The sequence below is a fragment of the Sminthopsis crassicaudata genome, chromosome 3 (assembly GCF_048593235.1).
Source record: "Sminthopsis crassicaudata isolate SCR6 chromosome 3, ASM4859323v1, whole genome shotgun sequence".
In the NCBI taxonomy this organism is placed as follows: domain Eukaryota; kingdom Metazoa; phylum Chordata; class Mammalia; order Dasyuromorphia; family Dasyuridae; genus Sminthopsis; species Sminthopsis crassicaudata.
Genome location: NC_133619.1, coordinates 632,554,823 through 632,561,486, shown reverse-complemented (window position 1 = coordinate 632,561,486; position 6,664 = coordinate 632,554,823).

Sequence of the window (6,664 nt, the reverse complement as noted above, 5' to 3'; positions counted from 1 at the left end):
GGGAGGGACAGGGAAATTTGGAAAAATGAATAAAAGGGATAATATTATAAAAAACTTACTCATGCATATATACTGTCAAAAATTTATAATTATAAAATTAATTTAAAAAACATTTAGATCAAAAAAAAAAAAAAAGGAAATCTGCATTTCTCTTCTTAATGGACAAGACCCAGTCAGAGCTAGATCCCTGTCTAGGGAGGATTCATTTCTATTCTTGTTTTTTCATTAGAGTTTGGGGCAGCCTAGCTCATCACAGAGAAAGGGAAGCAGGGAAGAACCCTGCTCAGGGGGCCCAGAATAACAGAAGAAGCTGAAAACCCATAATCCAACTCCTCCCAAGCTGACCCAGAACCATAAATGGCTAATCTTTGAGGTTAACCATCAAACCAATTCTGAATCTAAGTTTCTCTTCCCTTGACTTCTCTTTTCTCATCTAACTTCTCTTTTTAACCTCCATGCACGACAGTGCTAAGGTAGGACGGCAGACCAGGTTCAAGGGTTCGATAAGGTTGGGATATAGAATTGGCAGAAGTAGAATAGGGCTGAAGGACTAGTCCCAACGTCATCCCACCCTTAAACTACTGCCAGTTCTTGCCTGCCCTCATTCACCTCAGCTGCACCATCCAATTTTTATGTATTGAAATACTTTTTCAATTAAGAAAATAAATTTCCTTTCCGTTCCAACTTGTTCCCTCTACAATAAAAAAGAAAAACAAAAGCCTTGTTTAAAATACACACACACACACACACACACACACACACACACACACACACACACACTCACACACATCTTTCTGAGGTCTTGTTCTTCTCACTCTCAGGTCGGGATTTTCCAATTGGTCTTTCTTGGTATTCTCCTGGCAGCAGCTCCTTCAGATCTCTTACCAAGTACAACTTACTGTTTGTTTGCTTTGTTTTGGGATTGATTCAGTTGTTCCAACAATTCAGACATTATGAAGGGCCTATACTATGTGAACAGGACTGTGCTGGTTACTAGGGTCACAAACAACAACAACAACAACAACAACAACAATAACAACAACAAGCAAGGTGAACCTGGGCAAATCATTTGATCCTGTCTGCCTCAGTTCCCTCACCTATCCAGCTGACAGACTGACATTCCTCTGATTGCATCATATCCCTACTCAAAAAAAAAATACTGGGGGCTCTGATTGCCTCTAAAATAATATTGAGGGGCAGCTAGGTGGTGCAGTGGATAGAACACCAGCCCTGAAGTAAGGAGAACTGAATTCAAATCTGGCATTAGACACAACACTTCCTAACTATGTGTCCTTGGGCAAGTCACTTAACCCCAATTGTCTCAGACAAAAAATAAATAAAATAAAATAAAGTAATATTGAAAACTCACTAGGTTAGCCCTTGAAAGTCATTACTGCCTAGCATTACTCCTCCATTTCAGCCAACCCGCCAACTTTCTGTTCCATGTTCATGGTATTCCGTTCTCTGACTCCTTGCTGTGACACAAGGGCATAAATGCCCTCCTTTTATGGCTGCAGTGTCCTTCTCTGATCCTCCTAGTCATTAGTCTTCTCTTCCTTTTGAAATGACCTTATATTATATTCCATGGACTTAATCTAGAATCAGGATGCATCTCTCCTGTGGAACAGAGGTTCCTTGAAGGTGGACACCAGGTCATAGTGGTAACTGTGTTTTTTGAGAGGCACCTTTCCCATTCTCTCAGCTATGACATTTTCAGAACTAAGATCTTGCTCATCATTAGAGATGACGGGATCCTTGAAGACAGAATCGCCCTCATGGTGATCCTCATCATTCCTTTTCCCACCCTTCATTCACTTATTCTTTTCTCTGAGACATTTTAAAATTCACTCATTACTCCTTTTATTTATTTATTTATTAGCTCTAATTAAATCCAATAAGCATTTAGTAAGCATGTACTTAATACTGTGCTAGGGGCTAAAATATAAAGAGAAAATGAAAAAGTAATTCCTGACCTCATGGAGCTTACATCCCAATGGGAGATACCCCCTCTAATTAGAAAAATAGACATAAGATCACTTGAGTAGAGAGACCTAATGCTAACACTGAGGGTATCTGGAAAGGTGTGGGAGTTGCCTCATCAGCCCTGTCTTAATCACACTGCTCCTGGGGATGCAAGGAAAGGCTGGGGTGCAGGAAGCTGAGCTGAGCTAAGAGCTATCTCAGCACTCTACCTCCTGGATGTAATTCACGTGTCTGCCCATGTTGAAATTTTGGGGTAGATTCTCCAACTGATAAATGTCAAAAGATAGGAACAATTTTCAGATGAAGAAATTAAAACTATTTGTAGTCATATGAAAACCTGCTCCGAATCAGTATTGGTTAGAGAAATGCAAATTAAGACATCTCTGAAATACCACTACATAACTGTCAGAATGGCTAAGACAATAGGAAAAGATAACGACAAATATTGAAGGAGATATGGGTAACAAAGTAGTGCAATGGAAAGAGTGCTGGACCTGGAGTCAGGAAGATTTGAGTTCTAATGTGACCTCAGATACTTCCTAGCTGGGTGACTTTCTTTGCCTCAACTTCCTTCTTGTGAAAGGAGCCAGAGAAAGAATGGGCAAACCACTCCAGTAACTTTATCAAGAAAACCTTAAGTGGGGGGTTTAAAGAATTTTAAGTGATAAAACAGCAAAAAATAACAAGACAAGAAAAAAAAATTAAGGTATCAAATAGCTCCTGTAGAGCAGGGACCATTTCATTGTCTCTGTGCCCCAGCACCTAGTTCACTACCTTCTGCCCCTTATGGGCACTTAATATAGAATGCCCATTGATTGGTGGGTCTGAAGAAATGGAAGAGAATGTAGAATATAGAGAGAAGAAATGTCTCACAGAGGAGAATAGGAAGGACTTTTGACCCTTTGAACTCATACAGTGGAGCCTCATTGAAATGGAAGGAGGGTCTTTTATGGGCCCTTCAGTAAAACTTGCAATTTGGGGTGAAAAGTATGGTCAAGTAGCCCCACTCTCAACCCAATATGTTGAGAAAATTACACATGGAAGAAGCATAAGATAGAGAAACTAACTTGTCCCAGCTCTGGAGAACTAGCTCCCAAACCCCACAATTCTTTGCAAAAATGAGGAGAAATTCTATTCTGAAGGACAAAGTCCCCACTTGTAGAGGGCCCCACATGATACAAAGCCTCACATAGGGCAAAGGCTGTCATGTTTTGTCTTGAAAGGAAGTTCTCAGAGGCTATCTCCAAGAAAAGACAGGCATGACACCATTGCAGAACAACAGCCCTCTCCCATGACTCATAGCGGTAGTGCCTTAGAAAAATAGAAAGATATGGAGATGGACTTGTTCTTGAACTTTGAATAAAGGACATACGTGGACCAGGACACTATGCCACAAGACACCCTGGATTGTCTGCTAGGCAGCCAGTCCCTTTCAGTCTTGTACTTGCCTAATGAATGTTGTCAGTCACTCACTCAATCAACTTTTATTAAACACCTTCTGTGTACATGATCAGATTCCTCTATCTAAAGGAGACAAAGACTGCTTTCACAGTCCAGGGACTGAGATGTTAGCAAAGCTAACTCATACAAGGCTAGTGAGAGACTAGACAATTTGTTAGTTTATAAACTAGCCCCACAGACCTTGGGTGGTGGGGGACAGAACTCTGTAAGACTATTTATTACAGTCACCTATTGCCCATAGGAGATTCAGTTGGAGTTTCCAATGAGTAGGTGGAGAGAGCTGAGAGGGGAGTGTCTATGGTGAGAAAAGTGAGAAAAAGAGACCATCAGGTGTACAGACTTTCTGATTAGATGTAGCCACTGAAAATGTAAAGAAAACCATATGGATTATTATACGGCAGGAGAATTAAACCAAGAGCCAACTCTGCTCATGCCCAAACCTGCTCCTGGAACACAGAGGTTATAGCTTCAACCCACAGGGCTTGAGTGTACTGACAGCCAACCTGGAATGGTGGCCAACTCAGATGTAGAAACAAGTTTAGCATCATTCTGGAGTCAGTTGATTCCAACTTCTAGCACCATTGTACAACACAGAGATCAGTCAGTGTCAAGAGAAGGATGCTTGTGAGATCAGTCACTACACTAAGGTGTGATGTGATCAGTAATCTGAAGACAGTTATAAATGTATATAGTTCTATTTGTCTAGCTGACAATGGGAGACATTCTTCTGTGAAAAATGCCTTGGATGAAATTGCATTTTTATTGCTGTGCATGTAAATAACCACATGTTGAAAATGGTTTTCATTTTCTGTTATGTTTATTTGATTATGTTTTATGTTATATTTATGCTATGGAAAGGCTTGTTAATTGTGGTAGATATTAGTATTTATAATTCAATTGTGTTTTATATAGGGACTTATTCATTTTACTGAAGTGGGCTAGTTTTGCTTGGTGAATTAGCCATCACTTTTAATTTATTGCTTGAGATATACATGAATATACACATACACACACATCGATATGCATCTATGTCCTCCAAAGAAGCAGGTAGAGAACCGGGCTCAAAATTACAAAGATTCTAATGCAAGTCTTGGGAGTTGCATGATGGGACACTGCTACGTGTGTGTTTCTGGGTGAGATCAACTTTTCCCCAAGTTCCTTCTAAGAAAGATAACCTAAATTGTTTACCAAGCTGAATGACTTCCCATTTTTCATCAGAGACACAGAGGGGGTCAGGCTGTGGCAGCTCAGGGATTCATACAAAGGTGGGAGGGGGAGGGGCACAGAACTGAAAACTCAGGTATCTATGAGTAGAAATACCCCCAATTCCAAACTTGTCTTGCAGAAGTCAGGAGGGGAAAGTTCTGCCTCTCTGTGACCTGAGCAGGATCTGGGGGAGACTGTACCACGTGTTATAAAGTGCCTGAGAAATTTCACAAAGGGGAGGGTGCATGAGACTGTTTCTGAATCTGGTCTGTGGGTAGGGTGACTGGACACAGTGGGAGGAGGCTTTTCTTTCTTCCCTCCTCTCTATCCTTTATAAGCTTCCTATTATTGGGAGTTACAAGATAGAGAGAGAAAGTTTAGAGATTAAATCCTAGGATGCCAGGTCTGGAACAGCAAGAAATCCTGAGGGTTTTCAAGTTGTCTCCAGTCATCTGGCCAGCGAATGACAAAATCAAGATCATGGCCCACTTTTCATGGCATCCTGGATTATTCTCTCTGCCTCGCCCTCATTGCCTTCCCTAACCTTGCCCAAGGTACTCGTTACGTTTATGGTTCATGCACTGGAGGACTTTATAAAGTGGATGGAAAGTGCTGTCATCCTTGCCATGCAGGTAACTGGGACAAATCATTCTCTTACTCTGGTACAGGCTGCCTCTCCCAAGCTCTCTTCCTTTCTTCATGTGTCCATTCAAATTCCAGAATCACAGAATCTCAGAGCTTAAAGGGACCATGAGGGGAGGGAGGGGTGTTCTCAGAGTTTAGAGGAGTGATGGAGGTGCAATAAGAAGGCCAACAATTTGATTTAGGCATAAAAATGTGTGTGTGTCTGTGTGTGTGTGTGTGTGTGTGTGTAGTAAAACATTTCCACCTTAGTCATGATGTAAAATAGCTAAATCATGCTCAGTTCATCATGTTACATTATTGTTGTTACTGTGTACAATGTTTTCATTTTGTATCAGTTTGAATGGGACTGATTGGGTGAAGGTTTTTCCGTTTGAGACTAAGTCACAGGATCTCTATTCCCAGAGCCAAGTCAGACCCTCAGGAAGTTACAGGAAGTAATGTTGATGGGGGTGAAACTGTGTTCCCTTTAATCTGTAAAATAATCCCTCTGAAACTGTGTCCCCTTTGATTCAGAGTCTCCCAGACTCCACAGAGTCTAGCAGAAGGCATATTTTCCGGACTAGGCCTCTCTAAGGCAAATCACCCCTCCCCCACCCCTTGATCTTTTGGGAAGCCAGATCCCCATTCAGGAAGCCTTCAAAATGATTTTCATTCCATTGGGAGACCTGGGTCTGACATTTCATGGCTTGAAACTCCAAGTACCTAGGCCTGGGGGCACTGACTTTCTTTTCAACTGGGAACGTGAGCCTCAGACTTGACCTACTTCTTGACTAGAAGAGCAATGTAGATGATGGGCTGAAGCATGGGTACTTCTGAGAAACCCTTCTCTCTTTTGGCTCTTGCTTGTTTCCTATAAGGCCAGCCAAGAGTGAGCAGCCTCCCCCTCCAACCTGTCTCTCCACTCTCCAGAAGGAAGACTTGGTTACAGAAAAGCCCTTCTAGAAAGGATAATTCTAAACTCCATATTTTTTTGCAGAAGTCCAGAGTAGGAATTATGCTTTTGTCAAGGGACCTCTCCCTTTGGCATAGCTGCCCACCAGGAATCTTGCCCTCTATGAAGACATTCTCTTCTCACTGATAACCCTTTTAATTTCTCTGCCAGGATTTCTCTGCTAGGACCTCTTGTCACTCAGAAGTCTGCCTTCCTAGCAAAGCTGACTTCTCAGTGCCCATAAAACTTGCTTTTTTGCCACTAATAATTCAGGTTCCTGAATTCTTTCACATTGGACCCGCACCTCCCACCAAAAAGCGGATTCCCACAATTCTCTGCAACTACCACTAGAACAGCATCAATGTGCCCCACAGGAAGCAGACAGCATTGGCCAAGAATAATTAGGTCCTTTTTGTCTATCCAATGAAAAGGCTCAAG